Source organism: Chelonoidis abingdonii, chromosome 4 (genome assembly GCF_003597395.2).
Source record: "Chelonoidis abingdonii isolate Lonesome George chromosome 4, CheloAbing_2.0, whole genome shotgun sequence".
In the NCBI taxonomy this organism is placed as follows: domain Eukaryota; kingdom Metazoa; phylum Chordata; order Testudines; family Testudinidae; genus Chelonoidis; species Chelonoidis abingdonii.
Genome location: NC_133772.1, coordinates 55893817 through 55906121, shown reverse-complemented (window position 1 = coordinate 55906121; position 12305 = coordinate 55893817). Strand labels below are relative to the sequence as shown.

The 12305-nt window shown below is 48.1% G+C and overlaps 1 protein-coding gene across 6 annotated transcripts in view; it reads right to left on the bottom strand.

The window, feature by feature from the left end:
* The window catches only part of FAR1 (fatty acyl-CoA reductase 1), a 96342-nt gene extending 84279 nt beyond the window's left edge, over positions 1–12063 (bottom strand). For all 6 annotated transcript variants that reach the window (XM_032788238.2, XM_032788237.2, XM_032788239.2 and 3 more), the window contains exon 1: positions 11920–12063. The gene's annotated coding sequence lies outside the window, so the exon portion shown is untranslated. The remainder of the gene's footprint in view (positions 1–11919) is intronic.
* Positions 12064–12305: the final 242 nt, after the last annotated feature.

Genomic DNA, 12305 nt, shown 5'->3' with positions numbered 1-12305 from the left:
AGGCTGATAGTAGCCTCAATACTATCTGGTGGCAGCGAAATAAGATCCAAGCTGGGTATAAGCTTGGGGAGGTTCACAGTAAGCACCCAGATTTTGTACGCTAAGGTCCAGATTTGGGACACACGTTTACCACATCATGCCCTTGGTTAGCTTATGCCAGGGGTCGGCAACCTATGGCACGCATGTCAAAGACGGCACACAAGCCAATTTTTAATGGCACGCTGGAGCCTGTCAGGACTCCAGCATGCCACTAAAAATCCTGCACAGCCCGGCGCGCTCTCCTCTGCCCTCCACTTCCCCTGTGGGGGCAGGGAGCATAAGCACAGCCGTGAGCACGGGATGGGCAAATGGCCCTACTCTCCCGGCACGGCAAGCCGCGGGGTCCACGCTCCCGGGCCAGAATGGGGGGCCGAGCGCAGTAAGCTGCTGGTCCCTCCCCCACCTTTTCCCCTCCCCTGGAGCCCTGCCGCTGCACGCAGCGCTCTGAGGGTTGGGGCTCCACGCTCCCAAGGGCAGAGTTTGGCTCTGCGGGGAGGCAGACACGCTCCCTGCTCAACTGGAGGGGCGGGGCTGTGTGCTCCCGCGGAGCAGCCTATCTAGCTGTGTGTGGAGCCTCATGGTAAGGGGTCCAGAGCTCAGGGGGTTGGATAAGTGGGGGCGGTTAGAGGACAGGGAGCAGGGTGGGTTGGATGGGGTGGGTGGGATCCCAGGGTTTGTGAGGGGGCAGGGGGTGAATAGGGATCAGGCCAGTCAGAGGACCAGAAGCAAGGAGGGTCCTGGGGGGGAAGTTAGGGTGGGAGGTCTCTGGAGAGGGTGGTCAGGGGACAAGGAGCTCGGGGAGTTGGATGGGTCGGGAGTTCTGGGGGTCCTGTCAGGAGACAGGGAGTGGTTGGATAGGCATGGGAGTCCTGGAGGTCTGGCTGGGGATGGGGGTGTGGAAGAGGGTCAGGGCAATCAGGGGACAGGCAGGAGGTAGAGTCCAGTCTGGGGACAAGGAACAGGGAGGCTTAGATAGGGAGTGGGGTCCTGGGTGGCAGTTGGGGGCAGGGGTCCCAGGAGGAGGTAGTCAGGGAACAAGGAGCAGCAGGGTTGAGAGTTTTTAGGGGGGCAGTCACCCAGCATTCTCCCCTGAGCTCTAATCCCCAACCCCACCCCAACACACATACCACGCCCTCTGCCCTGAGCCCCGCACCCTCCCAGGCCCCTGCCCAGAGCCCTGAACTTCCCTCATACACACCCAGCCCTCTACTTGACTCCTTCATCCCCCCCGCCACCCTAGCCCTGACCCTGGCACCCCCACCCATACCCAGCGCCCCTTTTGCCCTGACACCTACACCCCCTCACATACCCAGCCCCCAGCCCTGCCCCCAGCCCTCTGGGTCCCGGCCGCAGGCCCCGCTCAGCCCACTGCCGGCCTAGGTGAACAGAACCCCAGACCAGCAGCAGGCTGAGCAGGCCAGCAGCATAAGGTCAACATTTTAATTTCATTTTAAATGAAGCTTCTTAAACATTTTGAAAACCCTGTTTATTTTACAATATAACACTAGTTTAGTTATATAATATATAGACTTATAGAGACTTTCTAAAAAATGTTAAAATGTATTACCGGCACGCGAAACCTTAAATTAGAGTGAATAAATGAAGACTTGGCACAGCACTTCTGAAACATTGCCGACCCCTGACTTATGTTTTTGGGACGTTATGCCTTGATTAATTTAACTAAGCTACTATCTTCCAGGCCTTGAAGCTAGTAAGCTCATTGCATTATTGCCTTACTTTATACCTATGCCTCACCTAGCAAATATCTATACCTATAGGCTACACCAGGATGGGCAAACTTTTTGGCCCGAGTGCCGTATCGGGTTTTGTAAATTGTATGGAGGGCTGGTTACGGTAGGGGTCATGGCCCCCACCTCCTATGTGCCCTCCCTTCCAGAACTCCTGCCCCATCCAATCCCCTCTGTTCCCTGATGGCTCCTCTGGGACCCATGCCCCATCCACACATCCTACTCCCTGTCCCCTGACTGCCCCTGAACCCCCGCTGCCTCATCCAACCCATCCTCTCATTCCTGATGGGACCCCTGCCCCATACAACCACCCTTTCTCCCTGTTCCCTGACTGTCCCCAGAACCCTTGCCCCGACTGCCCCCTCATCCAACCCCCTCTCCTTCCTGACTGCCCCCATTCAACCTCCTGGTTCCCCCCTCCCGACCGCCATCCACAACCCCACCCCCTGACCAGCACTCCGACCCCCCTTGCTCCATGCCCCCTTTCCACACTGCCTGGAGCACCAGTGGCTGGCGGTGCCGGGCCACACTGCCACTCAGCACAGAGCACCAGATCAGGCCAGACTCTGCAGCTGCGCTGCCCCAGGAGCTCGCCGCCCAGAGCAGTGTGCCAGCAGCGGAGTGAACGAGCTGAGGCTGCGGAGCAGCGGGGGGAGTGGAAGCCTCCCAGGCCAGGAGCTCAGGGGCCGGGCAGGCCAGTCCCGCGGGCCACAGTTTCTGTAGCCCAGGGGTGGGCAGTCAACAATATCAGACTACTGAAAAAGTCTAATAAACCCAACATAATCATCTGACCATTGTTCAATCCAGAGATGAGATAACAACACAGAAGACTATGCAATCTCCATATCAACATGAAATAGTTTGATTATGCTAAATACTTAGACTGGATTTTGGCATTTAAAACTAAAAGCACCATGCTTTCAACTTTCAGTCTGTCATTGGTGTGCTGGCATTTTCCCCTGGTAATTTTTGGGATCGCTTCCTCAAGAAATGTCAGAACAGTGGACACATGAAGAAAGAAATTGATGACTGGTGTCCCTCACGTTAAAATATACTATGGATATGCTTATTGTAAACCTAACAAAAAATAAGCGAGTTATGGACTTAACAAAGACCACATAGCCAGGGATTAAGAGAGCAATTCTAATCTAAAAAGTGACTGAAGATGGTACCTTTTTACTCAACAGCTCTGATCCTATGTCCAGAGTCAAACATGCTTACCTTGCAATTAATGTAAGCTTAGCTTATTTTATTTTATCTTTTTACACCTTAGCTAACAGTAAAATTTGATTTCTACATGTGAATAGATGGATTAGATGCAAGTGAATCCCTACGTAAACCTACAGAATGTATTACTGTTGCTGCATGAGAACAAAAACAGTCTGATTCTAAGATTTAAAAAAAAAGTCTATCAGCCTTTGATCTTTCTACTTGTAAACTGAGGATACTTGAGATAGAGTAAGTAGACAAAAATAGAACCTCATAAGGCCACTTTTAGAGTGTAATATTTCACAGTCAAATTATACTTGAATTCATTGTGCAATCTCCGGAATCATACAATTCTCGGACTTCCACCATACATCACTCAAGCAGGAAGAGACAAACTGCAGGCCAAATAACCAAGTCCCAGATGAGCAAGGCAGAGATCTATCACAAGTAAAATTAATGAAGATCTGGAGTAGGAACATGATACCTCAGTATCCCCAGTGGCATAAGGTGGGTGGGGACAGATTGGCCTACAAAGGCCATCACTTTATCATGAAGGGGAACTGGTGATAGGAGGTTTAGCACCTACATCCACCTCCTAAGTCAGCAGCTGACACTCAAGAGCTCCTACCTCCTCTTAGTGCTGCAGGGACAAGAACAGCAGTCCCAGGAAGGAGATGAAGACTATTTGAGCAGCAGTTGCTACAGAGGAGAACTAACGTCTTTCAAGTGCAGGTCTTCATCCACCAATAAAAGGAAATGGAGTGCGGGAAGTGTTGGTTATGAACTGGTGGTGAAGAATTCCAAAAAAAAACAACCAAAAAACTGTAAGGTGAAAACCAAGGGAGGAGAAACTGGTTTTGTTGTTGGCAAGCCATTCACAGTCTTTGTTTAATCCTGAGCTGATGCTGTTTTTCCACAATTTCTGCCTGCGCACGGTGGCACATCGCTTGTCTCATAACCTAAGTCGTGCAGAATGCAATGCGATCCACAGCCTCAGAAACCACTCTGACATTATAATCAAAGAGGCTGATAAAGGAGGTGCAGTTGTCATCATGAACAGGTCCGTCGACCAAAAGGAGGCCGCCAGACAACTCTCCAATACCAAATTCTACAGGCCACTTCCCTCAGATCCCACTGAGGAATACACTAAGGAAAAGCACCATTTATTCAGGACACTCACTCCACTAACACCAAAACAAATCAACATACTCTTAGAGTCCCGACCAGGATTATTCTATCTACTACCCAAGATCCACCAACCTGGAAATCCTGAACGCCCCACCATTTCGGGCATTGGCACTCTCACTGAAGGACTGTCTGGATATGTGGACTCTCTACTCAGACCCTATGCCACCAGCACTCCCAGCTATCTCTGTGACACCACTGATTTCCTGAGGAAACTACAATGCATTGGTCACCTCCCAGAAAATACCATCCTAGCCACCATGGATGTAGAGGCTCTCTACACAAACATCCCACACACAGATGGAATACAAGCTGTCAGGAACAGTATCCCTGATGATGCCACAGCACAACTGGCTGCTGAGCTCTGTGCCTTTATACTCACACACAACTATTTCAAGTTTGATGACAATATATATCTCCAGATCAGTGGCACCGCTATGGGCACCCGCATGGCCCCACAATATGCCAATATTTTTATGGCTGACCTGGAACAACGCTTCCTCAGCTCTCGTCCACTCACGCCCCTTCTCTACCTACGCTACATTGATGACATCTTCATCATCTGGACCCATGGGAAGGAGACTCTGGAAGAATTCCACCACGATTTCAACAGCTTCCGCCCCACCATCATCCTCAGCCTGGACCAATCTACACGGGAGGTCCACTTTCTAGACACCACGGTGCAAATAAGTGATGGTCACATTAACACCACCCTATATCGAAAACCTACCGACCGCTATGCCTACCTTCATGCCTCCAGCTTCCATCCCGGGCACATCACACGATCCATTGTCTACAGCCAAGCACTGAGGTACAACCGCATCTGCTCTAACCCCTCAGACAGAGACCAACACCTACAAAATCTCCACCAAGCATTCTCAAAACTACAATACCCGCACGAGGAAATTAGGAAACAGATCAACAGAGCCAGACGTGTACCCAGAAGCCTCCTACTGCAAGACAAACCCAAGAAAGAAACCAACAGGACTCCACTGGCCATCACATACAGCCCCCAGCTAAAACCCCTCCAACGCATCATCAGGGATCTACAACCCATCCTGGACAATGATCCCACACTTTCACAGGTCTTGGGTGGCAGGCCAATCCTTGCCCACAGACAACCTGCCAACCTGAAACGTATTCTCACCAGCAACTGCACACCGTACCATAGTAACTCTAGCTCAGGAACCAATCCATGCAACAAACCTCGATGCCAACTCTGCCCACATATCTACACCAGCGACACCATCACAGGACCTAACCAGATCAGCCATACCATCACTGGTTCATTCACCTGCACGTCCACCAATGTAATATACGCCATCATATGCCAGCAATGCCCCTCTGCTATGTACATCGGCCAAACTGGACAGTCACTACGGAAAAGGATAAATGGACACAAATCAGATATCAGGAATGGCAATATACAAAAACCTGTAGGAGAACACTTCAACCTCTCTGGTCACACTATAGCAGATCTTAAGGTGGCCATCCTGCAGCAAAAAAACTTCAGGACCAGACTTCAAAGAGAAACTGCTGAGCTTCAGTTCATCTGCAGATTTGACACCATCAGCTCAGGATTAAACAAAGACTGTCAATGGCTTGGCAACTACAAAACCAGTTTCCCTTCCCTTGGTTTTCACACCTTAACTGCTAGAACAGGGCCTCATCCTCCCTGATTGAACTAACCTCGTTATCTCTAGCTTGCTTGCACATATATACCTGCCCCTGGAAATTTCCACTACATGCATCCGACGAAGTGGGTATTCACCCACGAAAGCGCATGCTCCAAAACGTCCGTTAGTCTATAAGGTGCCACAGGAGTCTTTGCTGCTTTTACAGATCCAGACTAACACGGCTACCCCTCTGATATGTTGATGTTGACCATGCAATCAGCCCAATTAAGCAGCAAGCCATGTTTAGCAGGGTGCTATTAGGTACAGTAGTTTTTCCAAGCAAGCTACAGAACATGTCTTCTCCCCCAAATCCTGTTAGGAATGCAGACAGTTCAAGAAGTTCTGCCATTACACTCAGATAATTTCATTATTCATTCTGAACAGCCCCTATTAGTCTATTAATTTGTATTTGAAATCCATGTGAGGGGGTATACAAACCCCACACCAGGGTGCGGTAAGAATCTGCTTTGGGCTACAGATGCCCTGCCCCACCCCACCACATCTGCACATCATGCAAGGGCTGGAGGAGTTAAAAGGAGGGACCTCCACACAGAAGGGAGAAACCCTGGGCAGAAAATAGGCTGTTGAGCTCACCAGCTCCCAGACAGAGATCTGTCAGACAACACAGCCTCTACTCCTGAAGAAAGGAGAAAACAGATCCTCTGGGCTAAGAGGGAGAAAGACAGTTATACTGGAGACCCAGTGAACTCTGGAGCATACTGTGATACTTCCAAGGCTCTCTGAAGTCAAAGAGACCAATATCCTTACTGAAGCTGCCTACAGGTTCTCATTTTTCCTTTTATGCTTTTATTTAGCCTCACTTGCTGACTCTGGACTGGCTTGTTTGTTTCACCTGGGACCCTGAGAGGGGAAGAAACATTCATAAAACCTTGAGCAGAGGGCAGTAAGACAGCCCCTCTAGACTGACACATTCTATAGCATCCACAGGGGTGAGGATGCATGTGCACTCCCTATGTAACCCCTAAAGGGGAGCTATGCCAAGGTCAGATTCATGACAATGCAGTTATTACATTTATGTTTAAGCAAAGATTCATTAAAACCATCTCTGCAGTTTCCATTAAATTTACTTACTATTTTCATAGTTTTGAAGCTGGTAAGACCACATCACCCTTTTAAAGCATATATTCACCTTTTCAGTAAGAATGTGATGGTTCATTTAATTGTCCCACAAAAAGGTACAGCATAAAAATATTCAGGTTCCAAGTGAACAAGTTATATAAAATATGAACCCCTTCTCTGACTCACCATCCACCCAAAAATATTAGATTGCTTTCCCCTTTGACAGAGTCGTGCAGTTGCTGGGGTCTCCAACCCAAAGACCCACCTCCAACAATTAGCTCCATTACTTAGAAAATTATGCCCATTCCCAAAAAAGAATATGCAAATATTACATTAATAAGAGTGGTATCACACCTGAATTGAACAGCTACAACTTTTACTGTGGCACTGGATTTTTTGGAACCTTACCTTCAGGTATTGTTTGCCTGAGATATTACTTCCTCAAAACTTGCTTCTGAAGTATTAGAGATGACACTAGAGCAAAAACTGACAACCTGTTCTCCTTAAACAGTATCTGCATGTCTTGGTAGCATAAACAAGACACTAACCACTAAAGTCTAACCAACCACTAGCAAGTAGGAAACATTCACTAGTAGGTATGGGCCCCCTAAAGCATCTTTGTGCATAATTTGGACTATATTAAAAATAAAATTTATAGCCTTCGTGATTATGAAGACAGCCTTCCAAACGTGAATGCAGTGTAAGTGATACAGTACTGCTTTTCTTTGCTCACAGACAAGTCCTGTTCTGCTGCTGCTACTCAGGTAGCTTTTCCAAGCAACTTCAGAATCAAACAAACAATACCAGTAAACCGCACAGCTTCTACTCAGAGTCAGGGAAAAGCTGTGAAACTGACACTGTCAGTTTCACACTTCAGATGCTCAGAAAGGCTATTTAACTACAGCAGAATCAAGAACTAGAATTATTCACAGAGAAGCCTAAAAAAACAGAGGCTGAAAAGCAGCAACTTGAAGAGTGCCCTCTGCTTACACCAGCCAAGAGACTGGATAGACATGCCCTCTCTACAGCTATGAAGCTCTGTAGTGGGAGAGCAACAGAGAGCTCCTTTGCCTTTTCAGGAGACAGAGGTAAATGGTGGTACCTCAAGTTTACAAGACATGCATCAGCCTCTGCTTACCAAAGATAACAAGTGTTACCATTTTAGGGCTTGAAAAATTTACGAACATGTCCAGAAAACCAAACCCATTACTGTCCCACAACATTCAAGTCTCCTCACCACTCCCCAATATTAAATGACTAGAACTGGGACAGGAAGGTTTTTCATCTTTAGAGAAAATGGTTTTAAATTTAAACAGCTACAATGTGTTCCAATATCACAAAGTTATGCCTATACTTACCTTGAAGTATCACTTATGACAATTAAGTATTAGAATAATAAAAATCAACTGTTTGACATCTGTTCTTTTCAAAGAAATGCTAAAAACATACACATTTTCTCCCTAATTCCTCAATCTGGCTCTATAATCTAAAAAACAAAACCATAAAATCAATCACTGCAAAACCAGTTTTTCCTAGGTGTACAAAAGCTTTTCAAGGGGAAAAAAGTGGTATATGTCAAAGCCCCATTAAAGACCAAACAAACATAAGAAAGAATTATAACAAGGTTTCTCATTCTTAAAGCTCATGACCAGATATTGCAGTACACAGAGTAACACTGCACATTACTTTAGCCCCCTGCATTCATAGTTCAGACACAATATGGATGGCAGAGATTAATGAAATAAAGCACTGATTAAGATTACATTTTATGCCAGAATGTTATTTTAATAGTTACTATTAACATGCTTAAGAATGCATACATATATGAACCTTTCACCAAGGCATTTCATGCTGCTCAGGTTTCAGAAAGATTTTGTTTCACCAATTTCATGCTAGCTTACTATGACTATGAGTTCACCATTAACTTCTAGTGTATTAAGGAATTCACACTAAGTGCAATTAAAAAACCTCTCTAAAAGTCACCTATTGCACAAAGGCAACTACGCTTTAAAATGTTGTACATAACAGGTATCAACACTTTTGTCAAGCCTCAGGCCACATCTACATTATGGGCACTACAGCAGCATAGCTATGGCACCATAGCTATTGCATTGTACTCTGGAGTGTAGACAAAGACAACAGCATCAGAAAGGGATTTTCTTTCACTGTAGAAACTCCATCTTCTTGAGTTGCAAAAGCTATGTCAAACATTCTTCTGTCAACTTACCTATGTTTATGCTGAGGGCTAAATTGGCACAACTACGGCACTCAGGCGTGTGTAATTTTCACATCTGATTGCAATAGCTATGTTGACCTAAATTTTAATTTGTCCAAAGACAGCTGGACAAATTAATGAGTGAAACTTTATGGGAGGTGATGCTCAGCAGCCCTGAGGGTCACTTCTGATTTATGTCTTAAGATCCTAGAAGCTCATGTCCCCCAAATATTCTACGGGGGAGATATGATCATCTTCCTCTGATGCATCAGCGATAGCCACGACTCAAGATGGAAAATTGAACACGGACGGTGAGGGCTCTGAAGTAGCACCAAGCATTCTCTGTCTTGGGTGCTTGGGTGTCTGGGTCTCACTCACATATTCATGGTCTAACTCATCACAATATGCAAGGTCAGGAAGGAATTTTTTTTCCAGGTCAAACTGGCAGTGACTTTGGGGTTTTTTGCCTTCCTTTGCAGTGGGTAGGTTCTGCACACTTGCCAGTATTATCTAGGTATATCTCATTTAATTATTTCTCTATTGCTGTGGGGCCTTGAGCACCAATGCACTTTGGTCCCTCCTATTCTCTGCCTGTGGCATGTAGCAGTTTAGTCATCTGTGGGCTGTAATACCTTGATTGAGTTTCAATTGTTGGAATTAGCATGTGGGTGCTGGTGGCTATGATATCTAGGTGGTCAGCCTTAGGGCTTGGCTACACTGGAGAGTTGCAGCGCTGCAACTCACTTTGTGTCCACACTTGCAAAGCACAGCCAGTGCTGCAACTCCCTGGCTGCAGTGCCAGCTGTACACCTGGTCTGCTTGGGGTGTAGCAATTCCAGCGCTGGTGATGCGGCGCTGCTCATCAAGTGTGGCCACCAAAAGTGCTTTTATTGGCCTCCAGGGTATTAAGAGGTATCCCAGAATTCCTGTCCACAACAAACCGGAAGAATGGCTGAACTACAAGCTCCCCAAGACTTACTTACCTAAAAAAACAAACCACAGCTGCTCTTTGCTTCCAGCAAGCGAGGGGAGGCAGGGGAATTGCTTTGGAATGTTCACAGCTGTTTGCTTGAGGAGAGAGGGGTGGAGGGAGTCCATGTTGAGCAGCTGCTTATGTGGTCTGAAGGCTATTTAGGAGTGCATAATTTGCATTTAGTAAATGAGAGAGGGGTGGGGGAAGGGTCAAAACTTTTAAAATGATTGAAGGTAGATGCTGTGTATCTTCCAGTCCTTAGAACTTGCAAGGCAGGGAGCTGAGAACAGTGTCAGAGAGAGTGGATTCTTGGAGCTGTGTCCCCCACACTCCCTGTCACACTCCACTCCACCCCACCCCCGTTTTGAAAAGCACGTTGCAGCCACTTGAACACTGCATAGTGCCCACAATGCACCACTCCCAACAGCGCTGCAAATGCTGCAGATGTGGCCACACTACAGCGCTGGTAGCTGTCAGTGTGGCCACACTGCAGCGCTTTCCCTACACAGCTGTACAAATGTAAGTGTAGCCATACCCTTAGTATCTAGCCTTAAACTGTATGACCAGACCTCAGGCAAGAAAGTCACCCTTTGTTTCCACTCAGCAAGAGCTGTCAATACAACACTTCAGAGTTCCACCTCCATCAGCTCCTGGCCTAAGGCAACCTAAAGCCCTGGTGCATCAGAGTGATTATAACCCCACCTAGTCCTTTCCCCACTCATGTGGAAGCACTGGACAGAAAAAATCTTCAGATGAGGAAGTTGGCAGTTTTAATTCCCATCCTCTCATAGACTCTTGGATTGCAAGAAGTGAGGTTGCGTCCCCTTCCTTGAATGCTACTCTCTGTTTCCCATCCAGTAGGTGCTACTTCTAGCAGCTTCCCTCCCCTTCCCTCATAGCTGTTTTAATGCTGCTATGATAAGAGCAGTAAGCTACACTGGAGGGGAGGGGGGAGAGACAGAATGCCTCAGAAGTGGTTGCCAGGCAGGGAGCAGAGAGCTTTCGTATGGAAGGACAGTGCTTTACTCCATACAAGGAGGCCCAACCAATAAGAAAACACTAGTAAGAGAAAAAGTAGGAAGTATATGATGATGAACTAATGGTAGAGTGGGTGTGTTGCTCTTTGCAAGACCCCTCTTCATATACAAGACTACCGGGAGGAGGTATGGGGGAAAAAAATCCCCCTTCCAAAAGAGACTGAAGTCCAAGAAATACACAAGCTGAGAGAAATCATTTAAAGCAGGCAGGAGTTTCATTTAACAGCAGGGATGTAGTCCTACATATGAAAATGCAAACGCAGCAGCATTATAGTGTCACATTACAGGGAACAGAGCCATCAATCCACATAGCACAAAAAAGTTTATATCTAAAACAAGATAGTTAACGTTTAGGACGAACACACCCATAGCATCATGATGAATGCATCTACAAAGCTCATACAATTTGGGGAAGAATCTGTGTTGATCCCCCTGCTGTCAGACAGAAAACCCCAGTACTGTCCCTATACCCGAGACAGCCTCAGCCCCTGTTACTCCTTGGCTATGCTGCCCCCCCACCGTGCTCCCCCAGCGCCAGAAGCGCCTCCCCCACCCGAGTTGTCCCAGCACCTCCCACCCCGGCACCCAGCCCCGGCACCCCCTGACAGCGCACCCAACTGCCCTGCCCGGAGACAGCGCCCTCCCCCGCAGCGGGGGGGGCTTCGCGCTTCCGCCCCCTCCCCCCAAGACCCCAGCGCTCCCACCCCCACAGGGGGCTCCCCGCCCGCCCAGGCCCGCTCACGGCAGCGCCCCGTACCGTTATGCTGCCGCTAGCCCCTCTGAGCCTGAAGGTCCCTCGCGTCGGATAATCTCAGCAGCAGCCGGCTACTTCCAGCCCCGCCCGTCGCTTCTCACCCTGCCGCCCCGGCTCCCTGCTTCCCAGAAACCCAACAGGGCCTGGAACAACCACTATCATTGGCCTCTGCGCGGCACGTGCCATCCACCTTCCTATTGGCTCCCGCGAACGCCACTCTCCGAGCGAAAAGCGCCGCTGATTGGTAGATTCTCGGAGCCATCAGTAGCGATACACCTGCCCGCGGGCTGAGGTCGGAGAGAAGCCAATAGAGGGCGGCTGGGGGAGGGCGTCGTTGCTTGGCCGGTAGCGGACGCGTGAGGCGCCCTTGCGGGGCCGCTGTAAGGGGC